The following is a 27,522-nucleotide window of genomic DNA, read 5'->3' as shown; positions in this document are numbered from 1 at the left end:
TTTGAAATTAATTCCATTTTTTATAAACTAAAACAATAAAACAAACAAGTTTTCATTCCAATTTTCAAAAATAAAAAATAAAAACAGAAAACAGAAAACATGAAACATGAAACAAATGCGCCCAACTTATTGGAACTCTATGATATTGGGGTGAAAGAACATTTTCAAGAAAAAATTACAATTTTGTGTTATTTTCACAAAATAATTACAAATTCATGAAAAAGTTTAACGCCTCAGTTATTAATTTTTTAAAAATTTATCACTGATCAAAAATTATTTTTAGAAACTTATATCGAATTATAATTCTCTCTTTCTAACAACTCAATAATAAAGAATGGTTGGACATGTACACGCACTTCAGACTAATAATTTATTTCTCAACATTTTTAGAACTCAATGGTGGTTTTTCAGCTATCAACTAATCTACCAAGTTCTTTATGATCAGCAAGTTACAACCCATGATGATTTATTACTTACAGAGTGTATTTTGAATACAAGCTCTGCTGAGTCATCCAGTAAAATTTACCATCTTTTCGTCCAAGTTCTTTATGAGGTTTAGATTCATTGAAGTGTGAACTCAACTATATAATAGTTGAATGTACACACTTTTTGGAGTAATGATTCATCTCCCCTTTTCTCCCCACCCCCTTTGACCCCCTCTCTCTCTCATTGGTTACCCCTTTTCTCCCCACCCCCTTTGACCCCCTCTCTCTCTCATTGGTTACCTTTTCTTTTTCTTTTTCTTTTTTTTCCTGCTCCTCCAATCACCACCTGCCACGTGGCAAAGGGGGGGTGAGGGGTGACCCCCAAAAGGGGGTCCCAAGCATTATTCTTTTCTAAAATAGATCCAGCATTTCATACGACTTCCCTGAGATTCTGCTAAAAAAAGGTTCAGGTTCTTGCATCTCAATGGTTCAAAAGCTAAATGACTAGTTGTTACTAAATTTTAACGATGAATAATGATAAAATACGGCATTTAACAGCATTGCACCAATAGTGCAAATGCTATTACTTCTACCTCTCTCAAAATGCCAAATTGAAACACAGATCCCACTGTGAGAAACGTAACGACAAAAAAAATCTTGCCAAAATTTACTTATACACCTCACGTCAAATTTGGCACAATGTATAGCAATGCTAAATAAAATAACAGCCCATTAAAGAAAAAAAGAGTTGAGCGTCTCGCAATTTATTAACAATAGCAGCCCATATAACTAGCAAAGAAACTCTTTTGATGAAGTGCAACATAAACGGAAACCTAGTCGTCGGTAGCCTACAATAACTACACCCTGCTAGTACAACATAAAACTATCCAAGCCAATACAGAAACAAACATGAAAAATGCATAACCGATCTTGATAAACTAAAAACAATGCATGTTCCAACTTCTATTGGTAATATAAAATAGTAAAAAATTAAATCCCATTATCAACAGACATTCTAGTTCATTTAACTTCTAAAATGGGCACAAGTCTTGCCTTGTTTCAGTTTAAAATAGTACCAGAAAGTTCTAAACTATGTCCTTTTGTTTGATTAATGATATTTGTTCTCAAGCTTAAGAACCTAGATTTTTACCTGTTGGTACTGCAACTAGGGCACTAGTCCTGCTTGATATGCTCAGCTTTTGCAGGCGTAATCTTTACACATTTTCCGTAGAACCATCTCTCACAAATATCACAGCAAATCCAAAATTCGTCATTGGCGTAGTTCTCCCCACAAGCACCACAGAGTGTCGCTCCTTGTTCAACATCGTCTTATTCCTCATCTCCCCCACTCTCATCCTCTAATTTGGGCGAAGGAGACGTCTTTACTGTCTTTGGCTGAGACTCAGGCTGCCGAGGCTGTTGCTGCTTAATTGAAGCAACCAAAAAGCAAAAGTTAAAAAACAAAAATCACATATAACAAGGCAAAACATGCAGAATAAAAATAATTTTTTTCTTTTTATGTATGATGGGGTCACTTCTTACCATCTTCCCACTTGATTTGATTTTGCTACTGTTGCTGTGAGGACCAGATTGGTCTTTCGGCTGCCTCACATTCCCTGTCACAACTTCAAATATAGTTGGGAGATCATTTATCAACTGGAAAAGCCTCTTCCTGCAAATGCCAATTCCAACAAAGATAAGAAATAACTGAAGTAGGAAACTCTGCTTTTCTATTTTATTCCAGACACGTGAATTGTTACTTGTGAAGACAATTTTTAATTCCTCCAGGGCATGAAGGGCTTCTAAATCATCCACTAAGGATGTTACCCAGCAGGAAGTAACTCGACTTCAGAATTGGTTTTTGTTCTGGAATTTACTCGCGATTCATGGTAAATGTGATGGAAGAATGTCCACCCACACCGCTTGAACATAAGCTTGAGTCTAAATCTTATTGAGCCTTCATGGCAAGTTATGCTCTCAATAATGCATCTAACTTAAACCAGAAGATCCCGTAGTCATGTAAAGCATCCTATACCTTGGCTGAACCTAATTTTAAGGAACAAGTGGTAAAATTGTTTCTTTCATTTATTTCGGAAGCAAATCATACAATTTGAAACGCATACATATGCATCATCACAATCAACAATTAAAAACTAAATATATGATAATTAACATAAACATACTGAAGCAAAATGAAGAAATGCAGGACTGACTCTGCTTGGCACATCATTCATAAAGCAAAGAAAAGAACTATGCTAAGATACTCATTCCACCACTTTACTAGTCAACTTTTATACATCCGAAGAAATATCTAAACACCCTTACAAAAATATAGGTACCCTACAAAATTATGATACTCAGCTAACTAAAAAAAAAAGTCAATGAAAAAGGGAAAAGAGAGGAAGAACTTATTAGTTGAATTGATATTCCTAACTGCTAAAACTGAAAAATACTATCTTCCAAAAAGAGTTATAACCGCTTCCATTTTTTGTCATGTATTCTATAAAAGTATTTATAAAGTACCAATTCTAATGCCTAATCTAAGTTAGGCTGTGCATAAGACTATAAGTTAATATGCCCTCTTCAACATAAGAGATGAATGCAAAACCAGAAGTTAAATGACTTATTAAAAGAGAAAACAGATTACTACTTCCTAAAGTACAAATGTCAATGCAATTCAAAATTTAATATCCAAATTGCAAAGAAACAAATTAATTGGCAATATCAGTTTTCCCCCTGATAGCTTATTCACCCGTTCTGATACTTTGTTGATACCAGGCGATCATGTGAGACTGATGGCTGCCTTATTAGAAAACCATCAACCCTTTTAAAACAGGGAGATAGCTAATTTCCAGAAGCAAGGGCTTACTATAAAATTCTAGTCAATCAAAACAAAACAAAACAAAAAGGACATACCATCTCTGGTATCATAAACCTCTGGCGTAACTTTGACCATTTCAAAACTTCAAAAATCATGTAACAAAGATGCTGACCTGTGTCTTTATAAAAAGGCCATCAACGATCTTATAATGCACGAAGCAGAACAAGAAGAAGAAGAAGAAGAAGAAGAAGAAGAAGCTATGCTATGAATATGAATTTAACCACGTGAAAAATATATATCAGAGCTCTGATATTTAATAATTCAAGAATCAACCAAAGTTGGAATGTAATAGTATGTATGAATATATAAATGTCAAAAATGAAAAAAAATTGCAATAATTTTGAAAAGATTTTCCAGGTTCAAAAACAAAGGAGCATGCCAATGACAGGATAATTCCATTTTATTGGGGAATGCCAGTGCATAATGGCACTATGACCCCCATTTTTGTATGCAAGTAAGGAAAGTAGACATTTAATCTCTTGTCTAGCATTCCTCAGAATTTAACTATTGTCTCATCTTATGAATTAGAAAAACAAAATCATCTATTTTTAATCCACCCGATACAACTGATGAGGAGTTCTGCCATATGAAAGCCACGTTTTAATTTTTATTTTTTATAAAGAATGTAATCTTAGTCTGTAGCAGAAGTAAATGTATAAAGAGCAAATAAAACCTATAAAATGAACATAATAAGCACATCGGGAGGTAATTGAATCTCCATATAGACTTCAAGAAAGAGTGGATGTCTAGGAAACAAAGAGCAAATAACATAAGGAATATGTACAACAAAAAGTGTCTACGTGTAACACCACAACAATGCAGATTGAACAAATTAATGGATATAACCTGCACATTTCATTCTAAACATAAAAATAAATAAAAATAAATAAATAAATAAAAAGAAGCAAAGGAAGATAAGATACGCTGCAGCAAGTTAAATGCTTCACAAATGTGAGAAATGAGAATAAGGGGAAAAAAAAGTAGCAGGAAGCAGTATGCAACAAAAGCCACATATCATCCTAGTAAAATAATATCACAATAAATGGTATGCAAAGAGAACTGCACAACATGACTAATCCTGCAGAGCAACTGGACAGATGGGCACACTATACATACAGTGGCCGACCCAGAAATCTTCTTAAGAGGGGGACCAAATTTTATACAATTAAAATTTGTCTACAAAATTTATTTTAATATATTTTTACTAAATTTTTGTACATATGTTACACTAAAATATTCACTTAAACATAAAAATTGAACATTATCATTAAATTCCAAATAAAATTTTCAGTTAATGTTGAATAGACATTTACAAAACAAAAAGTATCAAAACAGTAATATAAAGTACTTTTTGCACATTGTACAAAGTAAAAAAAAAAGATCAATAAAGAATAACATGTAAGTATTTTTTTCACGTTGATCATAGCCACGTTGGATCATATCCAACATTAATTTGAGCGATAACTGAAGAGAAACTTTGATTGTAACTAAAATTAGTGATAACCAACACCACTTTGAGACACAATCAAATATCATAATGGATTTAACAATTTCGATTTAACAATTTGCTGGCTCTACCACCATAATAGCTTATAAGCAACACCAATTTAGATCATTACTAGCATATAATATACACCAAGTGCATTATAGCATCATCGTAGATGCCAAGGACGACACAATGCGGGCTTACAGGGATATTGCACTCCCTCTCGTCCGCCTCTTCAGTAATTTCCACATCAAGCACATCCCTCGGACAAAAAACTCCAAGGCAGATGAAATGGCTCAGTTGGCCTCGGCAGACCAGTCAGACCTCAGCCACGGTGTCCGCCTCGAGTACCTGACCCACCTTGCCATTTCCCCAAACCAGCAGGAAGTTCACTTCCTCCAAAATGAACCTATCTCATGGGCGGCCGACGTCTTCCTGTTTCTGACAATGGGGGAACTGCCAAATGACAAACTACAGGCCGCCAAAGTCAGGGCCAGGTCGTCCAATTACATTCTTGTCGACGGCCTCTTGTACAAACGTGGTTTTTCACGCCTGTATCTGCGATGCCTCAATCCTGCTCAAGCAACCTATGTGATGAGGGAAATCCATGAGGGTATCTGTGGTAATCATTCGGGCGCCCGGTCCCTAGCCCATAAAGTACTTCGCACAGGTTATTTCTGGCCTACTCTCAATCAAGATGCGACTGACTTCGTGCTCAAATGTGACAAGTGCCAACGCTTTGCCAACATCCCCCATGCTCTTCCTACAGAGTTGATCACACTTTGCAGTCCCTACCTATTCGTCAAATGGGGGATCGACCTAGTTGGTCCATTGCCCACTGGCCGAGGCCAGACCAAGTTCGCGATTGTCGCCATTGATTACTTCACCAAATGGGTGGAGGTAGAACCCCTTGCCACAATCACCGAGCAGAACATAACCAGATTCATCTGGCAGTCAATTGTATGCAGATTTGGCATCCCCCAAGCCATCGTCTCCAACAATGGCAAACAATTCGACAATGCCAAGTTCCGGAAATTCTGTGCAGAACTTCAAATCCAACCATGTTTCTCCTCCCCAGGTCATCCCCAAGCCAATGGCCAAGTTGAAGTCACCAACTGTTCTTTTCTGAAGATCATCAAAACTAAGCTGGAAGCTGCTAAGGGACTCTGGGCTGAGGAATTACCGAATGTACTTTGGGCCTACCGCACTACCGCCCGAACTCCCGCTGGAGAGACCCCTTTTCGCTTAACAAACGGCGCTGAGGCGGTCATCCCAGTGGAAATCGGTCTGCCTACCCCAAGGGTTCTACATCTGAATCTAGAACTAACTGAAGAGCTACGTCAGGCAGACCTAGACCTAATTGAAGAGCTCCGAGAAACCACTGCAGTCAGACAGGCCTCATACCAACAGAAAATGAGAACTCACTACAACCGCAAAGTCCGACTGAGGGAGTTCGCTGTGGGGGACCTTGTTTTACGAGAAGCAACCCTTGCCACCAAAAATCCGACTGAAAGGAAACTGGCAGCCAAGTCGGAAGGACCTTACGTTGTCAAAGCCAGACCTCGTCCGGGTACATACCGACTTCAGGACATGGAAGGTCGAGACCTCCCCCATCCATGGAACGCCGAACACTTGAAGCGTTATTTTCAATAATTTCCCATTCTTGTACTGATCAGTTATTGTATTTTCTTTTCAGCAATCTACACACTTGAATGTTCTTTTTCTTCTCTCACGTGATGTAAATTTCTGATCAAATGGGTTACACTTTAATGACAACAAGCTTATATCTTAGTTATCTGTACGGTATTCGAATAACGCTTTGATTGCAGCCTCAGCCAGACTGAGCATAGAAAGCCTCAGCCAGACTGAGCATGAAGACCTTAGCCAGACTGAGTCACTTAAAGCCTCAGCCAGACTAAGCACGAAAAGCCTCAGCCAGACTGAGCACGAAGATCTCAGCCAGACCGAGTAACTTAAAGCCTCAACCAGATTGAGCATAAAAAGCCTCAGCCAGACTGAGCATAAAAAGCCTTAGCTCGATTGAGCATGAAGAGCTCGGCCAGATCGAGTTACTTAAAGCCTTAGCCAGACTGAGCATGAAGAGCTCAGCCAGACCGAGTTACTTAAAGCCTCAGCCAGACTGAGCATGAAGTGCTCAGCCAGACTGAGTTACTTTAAGCCTCAGCCAGACTAAGCCACCATTGCAACTTTATGATCGTAGCATAGTGGCCATACTTAGTCAAATTCCAGCTAAACGTTTTCCAGGTCAGACTTGCTTCTTGTCGGGTTATGATTCACAACTTCACGTTCTTAAACTTCACTCTGCGTAGAGGTTTTCTTACATTTTGTACTTCACTCTGCATTGAGGTTTTATTACATTTTAAACTTCACTCTATGTTGCGGTTTTCTTACATTTTAAACTTGGCTCTACGTTGAGTTTTTCTTACATTTTACACCTCGCAATGATTTATACACAAGCCCTATGCAAGTCACCATTCTCATTCATTGCAGAATTACACACATACAAACAACAGTATGCCAAACACAATTCATAATTTTATTCATTCACAAACTTGTACAAAAGTTTATTACAGCAATTCAAAAAAAAAAAAAAAAACCAAGACAAACAAAACAATAACCAAAACTCTTAAGTACAAATTTTCTCCACCCCACTCACTCCTCTTCACTTGAGGCGAGATCTTCTTCTTCAACGCCCTCGTCTAGGCGGGTCTGGGCCACGTCGTCTTCGTCAATCTTGACACTACTAAAGTTTAAGTCTGGGAACAACTCTTCAGCTTTACGCTGGAACATCTTCCACCCACTGTCCCAGAACTCAGCCATTTCGTGTTTGTAGAAGTCCGACCGCTGGAAGCTCTGGATCACTTCTTCTTCACTCCTGCCCCCAACGGTTGCCCCCGACGTGCCAGCCCCCCCAGACCCTTCTCTCGCCAGGTGGTTGGCGATCGCAGCATCAATAGCCATCTGAAAGTCAGCAGACCCCTTGAATTGCTCTATTGCTGCGACGCACAAATCGGGGTATGCTGCCCTCTCAGAGGCTGACTTGGTTTTCTCCTTCTCCAGTGCTGCCTTTTCTGCTATTGCCTTGGCGCACTTGTCTACAAGATGTCGCTCCAACCCAGCGATCTTCAGGTCTGCTCTTTCCTTTTCTTTGAGCCACTGGGCGCGCAGATCTTCATTGCTGGTCATGGCCTCTTCAAACCGCTCGTTGGCGACAGTGCAGGCATTTTGAGCATCTTCCAGCTTCTTCTGCTCGCCAGCCAGCTGGAACTCGAGCGACACCACCTTGCGACGCTCATCCTCCAGCTCCAACTTGGCCGCGCACAGCTCAGCATGGACACGATTGGCAACGTTACTCTGCACCATCGCCAGCACCTCCATCTTCTTTGCCTTCTGAGGCTCCTCCAAGCCCCTGGCACACGCACCCCGCACAGCCCTTCTCCAGCCTACGCTCTCCTTCTTGAAATTTTCAAGCTGGGCCTCCACTTGCCCCAACCTCTCCCTCTCCTTCCTCACTTCGCCCCTCGCCGAAGCTTCCTTATTCAACAGGGCTCCTGCTAAGGCAGTCACCTCCATCTGGGCTGAGCATAATCCCATCAGCAGCTCAGCTTCATTGAACCCAGCCACTGAGCGAACGGCTACGTCTTCCACCACCTCCAAGAGGCAATCTGCAACCATTCTGGCTTCCCTCCCTTCTCATTCCACTCGCCCAGACACCATAGGGACGTGGTAAAAGGCGGCCTTCAACCCAGGCCTCTCTCCCTCTCCTTGGGACGCCAAACCCTCATTTGGCTGTGGCTCTGCACTCTGCTCAGCGCCGATCGCCACACTTTGCACTTGTCCCTCAGGGCCAGTCGCCCCACTCTCCGCCCTCTTTGCCGCTCCCTCCCACCCCATTTCAGGGGTCTCCTCTGCCGTCACCTCCTTCCTCCTCTTCAAGGCGGGCTCCCCTTCAATCTGACGGACTCTCTTCTTCTTCTTCAAACCCTCCATCTCCTTTTTGTTCCTCTCCTTCAAAGGATCCACTGGGGGCGGTTGTGGCTCGAAGTCGCCTAGATCCTTCTCCCCCAACAGCTTCGGGCACTGTCGGATTCGCTCCCTTGCGATTGGTTTCGGAGTAGGCCCAAGTTGTGTTTCCTTATACTTGTCTGCTCGCGCGAACAGTCTCGTCTCCCCCTCCTCCTCCGCCTTCCTTTGCGCTTCCAGCTCTTCCCTTGCTGGGTCCTCCCCCAACGGTTGCGGCCCCAATTTCAGGGCGAACAATGTTGAAGGCAGGACCAGCTCATCCCACCTCACCCCCTTTTCTTCTCTCCATTCCCTCACCTTTTTCACTCGATCCTCAGCCGCCTTGTCCAACTTGGGCTCCGCTGATTTGGTTGGCACTTTTCACATGGTGCGAACTCCCGCCCCAGCGTTCGCAATCATGAAGAACCATCTCGGCCTCCACCCCTTCACCGAAGATGGAAGACCCGTCACCAGCCCTCGCTCTGCTACTGCTTGCAACGTCACCCATGTCTCCTGCTGACCGGAGGTCTTGTAGCACGAGAAGAACTCCTCTACAGTCATAGCCATCCCTCCGGTCGCTTGCTGCCAGGAACTCACACACGCCATCAGTATTTTCCAGGCGTTCGGCATCAACTGCCCTGGCACCGCTTCTATCTTATTCAGCACATTCAAAACCACTTCAGGCAGAGGGAGCCTCAAACCTCCTTGCAACACCTCCTCGTACAGACTGAATTCGTCCGGCCGCACATCCGACGCCCTCTCCGTGGATATAGGTAGCCTCAACCCTATCTCTGAGGGAATTTGGTACTTCTTCCTTATTCCCCCCAACTCCTCCGCGGTCAGTATAGATCTATCTACCTTAGTGTGCCAATGGTCCGGCTCCACCTGACTAATCGGTCTCGCTGTCGAAATTATTATCCTAGGGCGAGCCCACACCGTTTGACTCGCTCCCTCCCCCTCCCTACGCTCCGTACGGTATCATTCTGCCAAGTCAACCATGTCATCGTCGCCTAGGGGATCAACCCTTGTAGTGGTTGCTTCCTCTTGTGCCATCTCTCTTGTATGTTTGCGAATAGCTTGGGATGCCGGCGTAAGAAAATTCAAAAAGTGTTGCAGGGGTGTATCGTTGGCAACGAAGGAGTTTACACTTGGAATGTCTTGATTTTTTGCAAAAAGGTAGGTAAAGTGAATAATACCAAAGGCCCAAGGCTTGCCTGTATTCCAAGGGTCATAATTAATTTTTGCCAGTTTGAAAATTTTCAAAAATCCGCCAAAACTGTCTTTTCAACACCCTATAATAGCCTATCGTTTCGCTTCTTGCCCAACGCCTACCCTCCCCCACTACGCGCTTCGGCCACGTGTACGTCCACAATCCATTGCCCCTTTCCCCTTCCCTGTCTATTCCACTTCACTTCAACACACATACCACGCTGCCTTTCGAGCCCCGCGCCACATCCTCCACCCTTCGCGGTTGGCCCTCCTCATGATCGGCCCCTCCACTCGGCCACCCTTCGCGGTCGGCCCTCCTCATGATCGGCCTTTCCACTCGGCCACCCTTCGCGGCCAGCCCCCCTCATGATTGGTCCCTCCACTCTGCCACCCGTCGCGGTCAGCTCGCCTTATGGTTGGCCCTTCCACTCGACCACCCTTTGCGGTCGGCCCACCTTATGGTTGGCCCTTCCACTCGGCCACCAGTCGCGGTCGGCCCGCTTTATGGTTGGTCTTTCCATTCGGCCACCCTTTGCAGTCGGCCCACCTTATGGTCAGCCCTTCCACTCGGCCACCCTTCGCGGTTGGCCCTCCTTTTGGTTGGGCACTCCTCTCGGTCGACCTTCACCCTGCCGGTCTCTCACAACCCTAATTCTCTTAAATATTCCCTTCGTTGGACTAAAGTTGCACTTGGGAATGGGGGACTACTGACATGGGTAAGCCCATAAAGACTATAGCCCACTATGAACAACCCAAGCCTACTACTTAGGGCCCAATACATAATTCACCTGATTAGGCCTAACACAGCTGGAAGTCAACATGGCATGAAGAACCAATGATATTCAGACACGTGGCAGGTAAAGGACAAGCCATATAAGTAGACAAAGATCCTACAAAGTTATTGCCACGACACATCGTCATTAATGAAGCCCCTTACAACATTTATTGTGATAACCCCTCTCCGTCGTGACAGAACGGCTTGACCATGAATAAGGTGAGCTAGAGCATAGACTTTCGGCCATGACGACAGGTCGGAAGGGACAACGAAATGATTCCCAGAGGATATAAGCAGACGTCGAAGACAATAAGAATGTTAAGCTTTTCCATCTCTAATCTATATACACATCCCATTTCTCTTTCTAACTTGCTCGTCGGAGGGTTCACTGGGGGACTCCCTGTTCCCCGTTGAACTCTTGTGTAGGTCTTCTGGTGGGCTTGGACATTCGAACATAGACCTGAGGAGCGTGGATCAGTTCGACCCGTTCCACCTGGAACGAATTGCATCATCAATTAATTATTTTAGTCCAAAACTCATTTGCCAAACAAGGCATATACGATTAAGGCTAACATTAGTTAACCGACACCTTATTATTCTTTATGCCTTTTACTTTTAGGGTTTTTATTTTGGGAGATTTACCAATAAATCTCAAATGTTAAACTTATGAACCAATTGGTCCTAAGGTTATGATCAATTTTTTTTAACATTTGGGATTTATTGGTAAATCTCCCTTTTAGGGATTTTTTTTTTATAAATTTTTTGGCTAAAAATTCCTCGTTGGGTGGTTTAGTGAAAATGACAATTCAAACTTTTTTAATATCTAAATCCCCTCCAAAAGATATGTATCTTTCATGGAGGACAAATAAATTTAATAACATTTTTTATAAATAATTTTACCCTTAGTAACTAATTTATATTTTAAATTTTAAAATGATGTAATTTTTTACTTATATATTTATTTTTAATAAAATTAGAATTTTTAGAATCCTCTCATCAAGATTTATCAAACAAAATTCATATTGGCTATGAAATTCATATAAAAAAAATGAAAATTTTTTTACTGTTGAAACTAACGTCAATAGTAAAGTTTTACTTTAATTCACAGTAAAAATTGTATTCTGATTTGAGTTTTGTTTGGTGACAACCTATTTATAAATGACATTGGAAGTTTCTCTTGGTCAAAACTCCCTTGTTTATTAATAGTTATAGTGACTATGGTGTTTAGTGATGATGATAGTATTTTACTATTTAAAAATGAAAATTTTACAGTAAAATTTTACACTGGGATACAATAAAGAGTAAAATTTTACTGTTGACGTTAATTTTCATAGTGCTTTAAAAAAAAATAATTTCATGATCAACATAGATCTTGTTTGATAGATGTTGGCGAGAGGATTCTAAAAATATTAATTTTATTAAAAAATGATATTTAAATCAAAAGTTATATCATTTCAAAATTTAAAATATTAAATTACTTGCTAAGAATATTTTGGTAATAGTAATGTGTGGTGAACTTTTGAAGGAAATTTTTTTTTTGCTTATTCTTAATATATAAAATTATATTTTAAGGGAGCTTTGACCAAATTTCTTTTATTTTTATTACATTTCTAATAACTAAAAAGACCTATCATCCCCAATTCGAAAATCTAATTTTACATACATGAGATATACGTGTAGATTTACCACAAGTAATTCTATTTTCACATAGAAATTCTTCTCAGTTCACACAATTTTTTTTCTTAATATAATTTTGTCCTAAAATGAAAATACCACAATGTCCTTATCTTCTTCCACACAAACCCTAATTCTAAAACATCACAACCATCCTCCATCACCAACACCATCTCTCTACTCTACCACCCCCTCTCGTCGCTTCTTTCCCCCTCTACCTACGACCACTTTCCTCCATGAACCATACACTCTACAAGCCTCCAGTCGTGTACCACTCACTTTCAAAGTTGACTATGGAGGTATAGAATGGAAGGGGATGAGTTGGGAGTGGAGATAATGGAGAGCTGAAAGTAGGGACAGTGGCAACAAATAAGGGGTGGTGGATGAAAGAAAAATTAAGGTTTTGAAATTGAATAAGATGGTATTATTGAAATAAAGAGATATATACTGAGAATTTTTATTTTTCTGATGTGTATACCAAGAATGTGCTCATTAATTGCGTTCACTAAGAAGAATTGGTGTATAGAAATAATTTTACTCACTTACTACTCACTACTCTGGCCTTGCTCTCCACTTGTGTTTTTATGTTGTTAGGATTAGTTTAGAACTGACCTATAAATGTCACATTTTCACTTTTTTTTTAGTTGTGAATTTTTTTAAAAACTTATGTCAATTTTTTTCCTTCCATCCGTTTATTGTACATTAAAAAGTATAAGAGAAAATTACAATTAAAAAAAAATTAGAATTTGACCCTTGTAACAAAATAAACCTTGAGTTTTAAATTTTATCAATTTAAATCTTAATTTTTTGATTTGTTTTTAATCTAAACTATCAGTTTATTTTCATTAAGTAAAATCGACGAAAAAATTATATTTTAATCATTAAACTCAATAGGGTCATTTTTTTATAAATCCTTTTTCTAAGTGTTTTATTCTATCTAATTCATTTCTTTTTTAGTATTTCATTAGGTCCTGTTTAATGTAATATTACCAAGCCATACTTCTGTTGGAAAATGGTTTTATATAGGCATAATTTTGAGCCTATTTTGGGTGGGCCCCAAACGTCTTTTGGGGTGGGTCCGAAAAGGTGACGTGTTCCTTGCCACGTGGCAAGTCACACGGTGAAGACGGAACGTCAAAACCATTTATGAGTGAATGGGAAGTTGATGTCGTTTTCGGGTTTGACATTAATTTTTAGACAAAGTTCATTTGAATTTTTCAATAAAAATTATTGTGGGAATTTAATTTTAATATAATTTTATTTTTGGTTTCCTAATATGGTTTCCTATAATAGATTATATAGTTTAAATATTAAATTCCAAACTGTTTGTTATTCTTTCCTCCATTGACTTTTTTGTTTAAACTATTCAAATAGTTTAAATATTAAATTCAAACAATTTTGAACTTTGTCAATCCAACGGTTCTGTGTTCAAAATTGTTTGGGGGAAATAAACACTGTTCCATGTGATACGACAGTTTTGCACCTTTTCATTTCCTTTTGCACCTATTCGGGTCATGTGTAATTGCCTATAAATTCTACATTCCAGCAATGTTAAGGATCCGGGAAAAAATTCAGTCTGTAGATTTTTGATATTGCTGTCCATTTTGCTCTAAGTACATATATTCTTCATTTTAGTTTTAGAATAAATAAAAGAGAGTATAGATCACAGGTTTGGTTCGCCGAACAAATTTATTTGAAGTGCTTCTATAAATTTGTGAAGATCATTGTATCCTGGGAGATAGACGCCACTCAACCGTAAGCACCATAGCGGGGCGAATCTGTCTTAAGGACAGAGTGTCACACACTCGACTTGGTCTTGTAATTTTTATTTGGTTCGACAAAATAAATTCGGTATGTTATTTATTTATTTTGTTTGAGTTTATTTCAAGTTATTTTATATACACAGAAGATTGTTCCAACAATCTTAAGACAGATTCGACTTATTCTGTTTACAGAATTTTTCGTTTGTTTCTCTTTTTCATTCTTTGTAAATAATTTCGGAAGAAAAATTATTTTCTGTAAATTTACAAAATAATATTCTGGTAGGAAAAACAAATAGTGATTATATGCTATTTGACAGATAGTAGTAATATACTGTCTCTTTTCTTTGACAACAACTAGTAGTACGATACTAGTGTCATTAACAATTCAGAATATATTTTTGTGGAATTTTGTCAGAAAACTAATTTTGGTTTTTAGAAATTATTTTCTGAGTTTTCTTTAATTAAAATTCTGTTTCAGTATTTTAATTATTGAAGTGTTACAGAAATTTAATTTTCTGTGTGGAATTAATTTGGTTAAATAAAATTTTATTTTATTTCCAAATTAATTGAAAAATAAAAGTTATAATTTTTATTTCTTTTATTTTTACAGAATTTACTTTCTGTGTGGAATTAATTTGTTTAAATAAATTTTATTTTATTTTCAAATTAATTGGAAAATAAAAGTTACATTCTTGTTTCTTTTATTTTTACAGAATTTAATTCTGTGAATTTGGTTTAATTTTCTGTGTAGTATAAATTCTAATTATAATTTTGTTTTATATATTAGAATTGATGGCTACTGAAACGAATGCCCAAACAAGTACTGCTGTGGTGGCTGCAATGACGCCAACCCCCTCTGCTGTTGTAACAGTACCGGTAAATCACGGTGAAAAGCCAGAGAAGTTCTTAGGAACTGACTTTAAAAGATGGCAACAGAAAATGTTGTTTTATCTTACAACTCTGAACCTGGCTCGTTTTCTCCGTGAAGATGCTCCTATCTTGAAAGAGGATGAAACCGATCGGCAAGTGGTTGCTGCGGTTGATGCTTGGAAACATGCCGATTTCCTTTGCCGGAATTATGTCTTGAACGGACTTGACAACACATTATACAACGTCTACAGTCCAATCAAGACAGCAAAGGAACTTTGGGAATCGTTGGAGAAAAAGTACAAAACGGAAGATGCCGGCTTAGAGAAATTTGTGGTCGGCAGATTCTTGGATTTTGTAATGGTTGATTCAAAAACTGTGATCAGCCAAGCTCAAGATTTCCAACTCATCCTGCATGACATTCACGTAAAAGGTATGTCTCTCAGTGAATCCTTTCAAGTTGCAGCCTTAATTGAAAAATTACCAAAAGGCTGGAAGGAATTCAAGAACTACCTCAAACATAAGCGCAAAGAAATTTCTATGGACGAGTTAATTGTGCGTTTGAGGATTGAGGAGGACAACCGCAATTCTGAAAAGCGGGCTGGTAAGCTTCCTATGGAGTCTAAGGAAAATGTGGTGGAACATGCTTCAAAAACCAAGAAACGAAAGTTTTCTAGAGAAAGCTCATCACAAGGCTCTAAAGGGGGGGAAAATAAAAAGTACAAGTTTAATGGCAAATGTTACATCTATGACAAAGAGGGACATCGGGCCAAAGATTGCCGTAGCAAAGGCAAAAACAAAAGAAGAACAAGCAAGAAGCCTGCTCAAGCCCACATGACTGAAGTGGACAATATTTCCAATGGTGTCGATGACATCAATCTTTCTGCAGTTGTTTCCGAGGCAAATCTAGTCGGAAATCCTAAAGAATGGTGGGTAGACACTGGTGCTACTCGCCATATTTGTGCCGACAAAAAGATGTTCACATCTTATTCTTCAGTGGACAATGGTGAACAACTCTTTATGGGCAACTCCTCAACTTCCAAAGTTGAAGGACAAGGAAAGATTGTACTCAAGATGACATCTGGAAAGGAACTCACTCTCAACAATGTGCTGCATGTACCGGACATTCGCAAGAATCTTGTTTCCGGATCTTTGTTGAGTAAGAATGGGTTTAGGCTAGTATTTGAGAGTGATAAATTTGTACTTACTAAGAATGGGATGTATGTAGGAAAAGGTTACATGTCTGATGGCCTTTTCAAGTTAAATGTAATGACCGTTGTACCCTCAGTTATTAATAATACTACATCTTCTTCTTACTTGCTTGAGTCTTCAAATTTATGGCATGGTAGACTAGGACATGTTAATTATGGATCTTTGCGTAGATTAATTAATATGGAATGTTTACCTAAATTTAACATTGATTCAAATCATAAATGTGAAATTTGCGTTGAGGCAAAATTATCTAAAACTCCTTTTCATTCAATTGAAAGAAGTACGGATCCACTTGAATTAATTCATAGTGACATTTGTGATTTTAAATCAATTCAAACTAGAGGTGGAAAAAAGTATTTTATCACTTTTATAGATGACTATACTAGATATAGTTATGTTTATTTAATTCGAACCAAGGATGAAGCATTGGAAACTTTCATTCAATATAAGAATGAAGTTGAAAATCAACTTGGTAAGAAAATCAAGAAACTTAGAAGTGATAGAGGTGGTGAATATGAATCACCTTTTGGTGAGTTTTGTAAAGAACATGGAATAATTCATCAAACCACCGCTCCTTACTCACCTCAGCAAAATGGTATTGCTAAAAGGAAAAATAGGACTTTAAAAGAAATGATGAATGCCATGTTAATAAGTTCTGGATTACCTCAGAACTTGTGGAGGGAAGCAATACTTTCTGCTAATTATATTTTAAATAAAGTACCCCGAAAGAACATAAATCAAACACCTTATGAATTGTGGCATGGAAGAGTACCATCCTACAAATACTTAAAAGTGTGGGGGTGTTTGGCTAAAGTAGCTATTCCTAGTCCTAAAAAGACTAAGATAGGTCCTAAGACCATTGATTGCATTTTCATTGGTTATGCTAAGAATAGTAGTGCATATCGGTTTTTGATTCATAAATCAGAACATACCGAAATGCATGTAAATACTATTATTGAATCTCGGAATGCATCTTTCTTTGAACTTGTATTTCCAAATAAGATTGGACAAGAGACTAGTAATAAGAAAAGATCTTTTGATGCTATTACTAGTAATGACCAACAACATGATCAAGAACAAGAGTTAGATCAAAATGAAGAAGAGGAACCTAGGCGTAGTAAACGTGCTAGAACCTCAAAATCTTTTGGTCCAGATTTTCTAACATATATGGTAGAAAATGAGCCTTTAACTTTTAAAGAGGCTATGTCCAGTCCTGAAGCTCCTTTATGGAACGAAGCTGTCAACAGTGAAGTTGAATCCATCTTGCAAAATCACACTTGGGAACTAGTGGACTTACCACCAGGTTGTAAACCTCTTGGATATAAATGGATTTTCAAAAGGAAAATGAAAGCGGATGGATCAATTGACAAATACAAGGCAAGACTTGTAGTCAAAGGATTTAGACAAAAAGAAGGTCTTGATTACTTTGACACGTACTCACCGGTTACTAGAATAACATCCATAAGAATGCTAATTGCCATTGCATCTCTATACAATCTAGAAATTCATCAAATGGATGTTAAGACCGCTTTCTTAAATGGTGAGTTAAATGAAGAAATTTACATGGAACAACCAGAAGGGTTTTCTGTTCCAGGGAAAGAAAAGTGTGTAAATTGGTTAAATCATTATATGGTTTAAAACAAGCGCCAAAGCAATGGCATGAGAAATTTGACAAGGCAATGATGTCAAATGGATTTAAAATTAATGAGTGTGACAAATGTGTTTATATTAAAAACACAGATAAAGGTTATGTCATTGTATGTCTTTATGTAGATATGCTCATCATTGGTAGTAATAATGACATGATTAAGACTACCAAGAAAATGTTGAATAAACATTTTGACATGAAGGACATGGGCATTGCTGATGTAATACTTGGTATGAAAATTACCAAAACATCAGAAGGATATGCTTTGTCACAATCTCATTACATTGAGAAAATACTTGACAAGTTCAGCAAAGATGATGATCATCTAGCTAGAACTCCTGTAGATGTTAATTTGTATCTTTCTAAAAATGTACAGGAAAGTATTTCTCAATTAGAGTATGTCCAAATTATTGGAAGCTTAATGTACTTGATGAACTGCACTCGCCCAGATATAGCTTATGCAGTAAGTAAATTAAGTAGATATACGAGTAATCCGGGAGTAGAACACTGGAAAGCAATGATAAGGGTTCTAAGATATCTCCGATTTACTTGTAACATTGGGCTTAACTATACTAGATATCCAGCAGTACTTGAAGGATACTGTGATGCAAATTGGATATCGGATACTAGAGACTCGAAGTCCACCAGTGGGTATGTCTTTACTCTTGGTGGGGCGGCTGTATCTTGGAAATCTTCCAAACAGACTTGTATTGCTAGGTCTACTATGGAATCTGAATTCATAGCTTTAGACAAAGCAGGGGAAGAGGCAGAATGGCTTCGCCACTTCCTTGAAGATATTCCAATATGGCCAAAACCGGTGCCTGCTATATGCATACATTGTGATAGTCAATCAGCAATTGGTAGAGCACAGAGTCATATGTATAACGGTAAGTCATGACACATTCGTCGTCGACATAACACCGTGAGACAACTACTCTCTAATGGAATTATTTCCATAGAATATGTTAAGTCTAAAGACAACATAGCGGATCCACTAACCAAAGGGTTAGCAAGAGAGTTAGTTGAGAATTCATCGAGGGGAATGGGATTAAAGCCTATGAAATAAGAGTTACCACAACGGCAACCCAACCTAGTTGACTGGAGATCCCAAGATCTAGGTTCAAAGGGACAACCGAGTTATGATTGACTCAGAAGGATCACTGTGGAGTCCAACTCCTACCCATTTCTATGATGAAATAAGTGATGTCTGCAGCGATTTAGGTTAAGTAATACTTTTAATGATTCTTATATCTAGGTAAACCTAGTGGAGTATGGCAGGATACTCTTCATAAGAATCACCTATGTGAGTGTGAACTGGGCCGGTTCTATAAGATTTGTGAAGGGCTACAAGTCTTTAGAGCACTCAAGAAGACCAGGTTGTTCAGGGCCAAAATGAACACAATAATGAGAACTAAACTGTGTCTGGGGATATACTGTGTGAGTTCTATTGTCTTGGTTTACACAAACGGCTGAACAGTTCAAGACATCATGTTCACTGGTTAGCTAGTAAATCCGATAGTGTCTCACAAGGGAAGGTTCAAAGCCAAAAGCTACCTATCCTTTACAGAATATTTTCAATTTCTGTACTCTCTGTAATTAGATCATGTTGTTGCATTTTCTCTCCGTCAAATTCCATTCATGTGGGGGATTGTTGGAAAATGGTTTTATATAGGCATAATTTTGAGCCCATTTTGGGTGGGCCCCAAACGTCTTTTGGGGTGGGTCCGAAAAGGTGACGTGTTCCTTGCCACGTGGCAAGTCACACGGTGAAGACGGAACGTCAAAACCATTTATGAGTGAATGGGAAGTTGATGTCGTTTTCGGGTTTGACATTAATTTTTAGACAAAGTTCATTTGAATTTTTCAATAAAAATTATTGTGGGAATTTAATTTTAATATAATTTTATTTTTGGTTTCCTAATATGGTTTCCTATAATAGATTATATAGTTTAAATATTAAATTCCAAACTGTTTGTTATTCTTTCCTCCATTGACTTTTTTGTTTAAACTATTCAAATAGTTTAAATATTAAATTCAAACAATTTTGAACTTTGTCAATCCAACGGTTCTGTGTTCAAAATTGTTTGGGGGAAATAAACACTGTTCCATGTGATACGGCAGTTTTGCACCTTTTCATTTCCTTTTGCACCTGTTCGGGTCATGTGTAATTGCCTATAAATTCTACATTCCAGCAATGTTAAGGATCCGGGAAAAAATTCAGTCTGTAGATTTTTGATATTGCTGTCCATTTTGCTCTAAGTACATATATTCTTCATTTTAGTTTTAGAATAAATAAAAGAGAGTATAGATCACAAGTTTGGTTCGCCGAACAAATTTATTTGAAGTGCTTCTATAAATTTGTGAAGATCATTGTATCCTGGGAGATAGACGCCACTCAACCGTAAGCACCATAGCGGGGCGAATCTGTCTTAAGGACAGAGTGTCACACACTCGACTTGGTCTTGTAATTTTTATTTGGTTCGACAAAATAAATTCGGTATGTTATTTATTTATTTTGTTTGAGTTTATTTCAAGTTATTTTATATACACAGAAGATTGTTCCAACAACTTCTAATTGTTTTGTACATGTTTCTATTTTTAAACTAATATACAGTAAAAAATAACAATATAGTCCCTCATTTTATGGAGAAAATCTCTTCTTCATTTCATGGAGAAAATCTCAAATTATGAACTTTCAACTTTTTTATAATGTGAAAATTTTAAAAATAACGCAACAAAAAATTTGAACGAAAATCAAAATACAATGTGAATGTTTACAGTAAACAACAAACAATACAACTAACTTTCAAAAAAACAAAATACATACTAAAGTACAATATAAATGTTCACAATAAACAACAAACATATAACTAATCTTCGAAAAAACAAAACTAATACCAAAATACAATGTGAATGTTCACAGTTTACAATTAACATACAACTAGTCTTAAAAAACTAAACTCATACAAATGTGAAAATTTACACTGCCGCATGAAACCATAAAACAAAATTGAAAAAAAGTGAAAATCGACTATTTCGATTGTTCTATGGTAACAAAAATGATTGTTTAACCAACAAGGAAAATAACAAACATACAACTAATTTTCGAAAAAATAAAACTCATACCAAAATACAATATCATTGTTCACAATTTATAATTAACACTCAACTAGCCTTAAAAAAAATAAACTCATACCAATGTGAACATTTATATTTAACGTGAAAATATAAAACAAAATTAAAAAAAGTGAAAATCAACTATTTCGATTGTTCAATGTTAACAAAAATGATTGTCCATCCAACAAGCATAGTAATAAAAACAACAAACATATAACTAACTTTCGAATTTTTTTCAAAAAAACTCATACCAAAATATAATATGAATGTTCACAATTTACAATTAACATTCAACTAGTCTTAAAAAAACTAAATTCATACTAATGTGAACATTTACACTGCAACATGAAAATATGAAGCAAAATTGAAAGAAAAAAAATTGACTATTCTGATTGTTTAATGGAAACAAAAAATGATTTTTCAAATAACAAGTATAGTAACAAATAATATACAAAAAATCATCAAATAATATATAAAAAATCATCAAATAGTTCATATACATTGACACACCTTTTTAGAAAAATCTATGAATAATCAATGCCAGTATAATACTGGTGAATAAAGTACAAAATACCGGTGGCTACACAAATCGACGAAGGGACTATGATTTATGTGTAACAGTGGCAAAAAAAATGATTCTTCATCTTCGGTTTACCATCATCTCTGTTGTGAGTCCATCATCTTCTCTATTCGATCTACAACTGACATTTTATTCCAAATGTTCTTCCATGACAAGACCTTAATGCAAAATAATGGTAAAGGAAGATCCTTGATTAAGTGAATCCCTCACATTGAGGTATAGAAAATACTAATAATCTTCCATATTCTATATACAATGTTTCATATATACCACAAATAAAACATATCTAATAATTGATATTCTCTCTCCTAGATATATGGTATAATATATATATATATATATTATAATAAAAATCTATAACGGTGAAGGGGCAAAATATAAACGGGTTGGATCCAAGCCTTGGACCGGTCCAATCCACTAAGCTCAAACCCAAGTTAGCTAGACGAATGTGTGGGCTAACCAGTTGAGCCCATATCCATGAAGAATGATTTTCCCAAGTCCTCAAGCACTTGGGCCCAACACACAGTGGAAAGGCTAGTTCAGCTGCAATGCTGGGCTGAGCTGCTAGACTTGATCCATGGACCAAATTGATGGATTGAACCCATCATCAGAACCATAGTGGGTCGAGCCCACATAAAGATATATAAAAGGGCCAGCCCATCTTAGCAAACAATCTTATAGAAGGCTGAGTCGGGGCACATCGGTACCAAGCTAAGGGAACTCCTCAGAGAAACGTAGAAGTTGTGAACACATGAATAAGCAGGCTACCACCTTAGCTGGTCCCCCATCCTAGAATCACAGAAACAGTTAGCAAAGGGAATGTAATCTGTTATATGCATGGTTACAATGGGCACATGTATCCATGATCAACTACTTTATGGTCTTCTACCTTGAGCAATGCTAAGGGAAGACTTGAGGCACCAAAACTCTATGAAACCATCTTGGGCAACAAGCAAATTACTTTATATAAGCCATACTCTATTCACATGGAAAAGTAATTGAACTTGAACTAACTCACTCTATCTCTACTTAAACACTCTTTCTTTCCCTCTCTTTCTACCCCCAGAAAAAGTCCACCATCTTCTCTAATCACTTATTCCCACGCTAGAAGGGTTTTCCGGCCAACCTTGGCTTGGAAGCTCTAATGGTGTTCTGTGTTGCAGGTCCCCAGTTCCTGGATAATCTACTCCAGCTGTGGAGCTCCAATCCACTTTCATCTAGTGCAGGATTCAACACACACAATTGGTGCGGTGAGCGTGGATTCTTCATTTCTAAGTTCTATATCTGATTCTAGTAATGCAAACTGAGGACATTCCTCCATCTGCATCAACTCCGCCAATAAAGAAGACGAATGATAAAGGCCTAGCACTACTGATGGTTTTAGAGGAACAGACCAGAAATAACAATCAAACTCCAGATTCTGTTGAGCACCATTGATGGCTCCTCCCACCATTTCATGTTGGAGAAGGATTATAAAGATCGTACTATCGATTCTATAGGGATAAAGATATAAGAACTGAAGGCACAACTTAAGAAGATGATAGACAACCTGATGGAGAAAAGGATCGACGCAGAACCTTCTCGTTTGTGCCAGAGAAGTCCATCCCTGGAACCACCAGTGAAGGAAGTCCCTGGAAATGGTTCTAGGTAGTGAAATCAGCTAATTCTGGTACAAAGTGAAGTAGCGAGGAGCCACACCCGTGGTTCACTCAAAAAGAGGGCTAAAAGAAAAAAAATGGTCAGCCAGTAGACAGAGTACCCTATTCGTCCTCAAGATCTCCGTGCCTTGGTTGATCAAAAATAAAGAAAATAAGCAACGGCGGGAACTAGAGGCACAATATCTCAATCGTACTATTCATCAGAGGGAGCACTGAGCACTGGATCATCTCTTCTCTTCTCCTTTCTTTCTAGACATTGAAGCTTTGGAACCCCCTAAGAAGTTTACTCCGTCGACGTTCACACCGTATGACAGGAAGTCAGATCCACTCACACATATCAACCACTATCGGAAGATGATGTCACTGTGGAGCTAAAATGATGCACTGATGTGCAAGGTCTTTCCATCCAGCCTAGGAGAGTCCAGACTCCAATGGTTCAATCATCTCCCTACTAGATTAATCTATGACTGGAAACAACTCTCGGAAGAATTTTTGGCTAGATTCGTTTCTAACACCAAAATCTTGAAGGAACTGGACACCTTATTTAGCCTCCGGAAGGAAAAGAAGAAAACACTATGCAACTATGCAAGGAGATACTGGGAAGAGTACAATGAATTGGAAGAGAATGTTTGCAGCGAGCAGATGACAGTGATGTCTTTCAAGCACGGTTTGTATCTAGAAAGCAAGTTAAGACAGTCGCTTACTAAGCGCTTAACCACTACCCTAAAGGATTTACGAGCTAGGATTGAGTAGTACGCTCATCTTGACGATGATCAGATTCTTATTGAAGTAACGTCGACCGAACAGCCGAACTGCGGGAACCAACAAAGAGCATATCAAAAAAAACCCCGTGAAGTTGCAGTAAATGAGGTAGACAAATCCAAGTCTTATGAAGCAATCATTACAGTGTTCAAAGAACCCATTTACCACTTCATGGAGAAAATCAAGAGGAACCATACTTTGTTTGGGCACCGAAGATGTTAGGATATCCAGCTCGGTGCAACCAGAAGCTAAGGTGTACTTATCACTAGGATAGGAGGCGCATGACTCAGGACTGCAAAGCGTTGAAGCAGCATTTGGAGGATTTGGTAGCAGTTGGGCACCTCCAGAAGCATGTTGATTTAGACAAAATCATATCCGAATAAGGGAACCCGCCGCCGCAGCAGAATGCAAAGCAATCTCCTCGACTGGTCATCAATGTGATCCATGGCACGACTAGTCTTGAGCGAGAGGAAGTATTGTTTCAGCAAGTGATATTGATCAGACCAGTGCCAAAAAAGGTTAGAGCAGAACCTAAATCTCCTTTATGTAATGTTTCTTTTACTGCGAAAGACTTAGAAGGAATTCAACATCCACAAACTGATTACTGTTAAGATTGGAAAACAATTTGATGTGAAATGAGTCCTAGTGGATCAAGGTAGTGCTGCAGATGTCCTGTATTATGATTTGTTCAAGAATCTCAGTCTTACTGAGCAGAATCTCAACTCAACAACTGCACCACTGGTCGGCTTCAATTCCCAATCTGAATGGCCACTTGGTAGAATAACATTACCTGTTGCAACTGGGATAAGGACTCTTCAGATAGAATTTTTGGTTGTGAACACTCCATCCTTTTACAACGTCATCCTCGGTCGACCCTGGATTCATCAGATGGAAGTAGTCCCTTTGACTTATCACCAGCTCATGTGCTTCCTGATGGAGCACTTAGTAGAGTAGATCAAGGGGGACCACGTTACAGCAAAGCATTATTTCATGGCTACCATGAAGATCAAACAGCTCTGTAATCAGGTCTAGATAGTCTAGTTAGCAGATTAGCCTGTACTAGAAGATGTTGGAAGAACTCCAGCTGAAAAGATGGCAGAAGAACTGGAAAAAGTTTCGATGGAAGAAGGCAACCCTGAGAAATACTTTCTTATCGGTACCTCGTTTGGCACTGATGAGAAACTTCAGTTGCTGGATTTGTTAAGGGAAAAAATAGAAGTATTCGCATGGATGGCCTACGACACTCATGGCTTGGATCCTGAATTTGTCTGCCACAAACTCAATGTCAATCCTTCAACTCGGCTAGTCGTGCAAAAGAGCAGAAGATCCTCAGTTGAGCATACTGAAGCAGTGATTGTGGAGGTGGACAAGCTCCTAGCAGCAATGGTTGTCTAATATAGTTGTAGTGAAGAATAAGAATGGAAAATGGAGAGTTTATGTCGATTTTACCTGCCTCAACAAAGCTTGTCTGAGAGACAGCTTTCCCTTACTGCGTATAGATCGGCTCGTCGATTCAACAGCCGAACATGAGTGGATAAGTTTCTTGGACGCCTACAGTTGTTACCACTAGATACATCTATTTGTCCCAAACCAAGAGAAAACAACGTTTTTCACTCCCAGAGGCACCTACTGTTATAAGGTAATGTCGTTTGACTTTAAAAATGCTGGAGCAACTTACGAAGGGATGGTGACCCGAATAGTCAAGGATCAGTTCAGACGGACTATGAAAGCATATATAGATGACATGGTGGTCAAAAGTTGGCTCGTAACAAACCACATTGCCGATCTAAATGAAGTTTTCAGCATCTTGAAAACCCATTAACTTTGCCTCAATGCCTCGAATTGCACTTACGAGGTAAGAACAAAGAACTTCTTGGGTTATATTGTTACTCGCATAGGAATCGAAGCAAACCTGGATCAAATTAAAGCAATTGAAAAGATAGAAATACAGAAGAAGGCCAAGGAACTTCAGAAATTGGTTGGAATGGCGGTAGCACTGAACCGATTAATCAGTAGGTTATTAGACCGAATGAAGCCTTTCTTTCAACTCTTGAGGAAAAAGGCCATGTTCGAATGGGGGTCGAGTGCATCGAGGCATTGCAGGACCTCAAAAAGTACCTCAGTACGCCACCTCTTCTTGCCAATCTGGAACCAAGGGAAGAACTATACCTGTATCTGGCAGTTTCAGACCATGCTGTAAGCACAATACTAATTCACGAAGTAGAAAAAGAGCAGAGGCCAGTGTACTACATCAACAAAACTCTCCTCGACGCCGAGACACAGTACCTACCATTGGTGAAATTGTTTTACGCTCTACTTATTGTATCAAGGAAGCTGCAACACTACTTCTGGGGCCATACTATCAATGTTCTTTCTGAGTTCCCGCTCAGATCTGTCTTTGGCCGAGCCAATTTCTCAGGTTGAATGGCAAAATGGGCAGTTGAGCTTGGTGAGTTTGACATTTGATAGTAGCTCAGAACAACAATCAAGGCTCATGTCTTGGCAAATTTTTTCATCGAATTCACCTCCACCCTGAGCACCGTACATCCAAACACTAGCTCAATACTGGTGCCATGAACCATCGAGCTGGGAAAACAAAGTGTTTTAGAAGCATGAAAACTCTTCATTGGAGACATCTGGAAACTCTATATTGATGGATCATCCAATAATCGAGGCTCAGGGACAGGGGTAGTACAGATCTTTCTGAAGGGATTCATCTCGGAACAAGCTCTGAAGCTTAGATGGAAAGCCTCTAACAACGAAGTGGAATATCAAGCACTATTGGCTGGTTTGTGCAGTGTTGAGCACTTCAGCATAGATAAGCTCCTGGTTTTTAGTGATTCTCAGCTAGTTGGCAACCAACTCACTGGGATCTACGAAGTAAGAGATGAAAAAATGACCATGTATGCAGACAAGACCAGAGATCTAATCAAGAAATTTCAATCTATACGAGTGGAACGAATCAGTCAAGATATAAACAACCATGCTGATGCTCTAGCCTACCTTGACTCATCAGTAGATACCAAAGATGCTAGAAAGATTTGGGTCGTGTTCGTGCCAAAACTGAGCATTGCGTCTCCAGATTCGATCCTCTGTACAAACTTAGGACTAAGCTGGATGGACCCAATGTTTGTTTTTCTAAGATCTAGCACTCTTCCTGAAGACAAGAAAGAGGCTAACAAAGTCCAACATCAATAAGCTTGGTTCTGGATCTAACCATCTAGGAATCTATACCGATGCTCCTACCTTGGTCCCAATCCACTATGTGTGCATCCAAATCTAGTCGAGAATGTTCTCTATGAAATTCACAATGGGATTGTGGAAGCCACATTAGTGAAAGGTCATTGGCGCACCGTGCCCTAACTTATGGGTATTGGTGGCCACAGATACAGAGAGACTTAGCAGTATGTTAAAAAATGTGACAAATGCCAGAGGTTCACTC

General features: G+C 38.7%; 1 protein-coding gene and 1 long non-coding RNA gene across 3 annotated transcripts in view; both read right to left on the bottom strand.

Moving 5' to 3' along the window:
• LOC114305460 (disease resistance protein RPV1) overlaps nt 1–27,522 on the bottom strand; it is a 154,045-nt gene that overhangs the window by 97,393 nt on the left and 29,130 nt on the right. The window lies entirely within an intron of this gene.
• Nucleotides 1,356–4,223, bottom strand: LOC114321403 (uncharacterized). Its single transcript, XR_014329405.1, has 2 exons — nt 1,968–4,223; nt 1,356–1,847 (listed from the first exon to the last, which is right to left on the bottom strand). It is a non-coding gene; the product is annotated as an uncharacterized LOC114321403 (long non-coding RNA).

Source organism: Camellia sinensis, chromosome 5 (genome assembly GCF_055761805.1).
Source record: "Camellia sinensis isolate YWXY chromosome 5, ASM5576180v1, whole genome shotgun sequence".
Lineage (NCBI taxonomy): Eukaryota > Viridiplantae > Streptophyta > Magnoliopsida > Ericales > Theaceae > Camellia > Camellia sinensis.
This window is presented reverse-complemented; position numbering and strand designations above follow the sequence as displayed.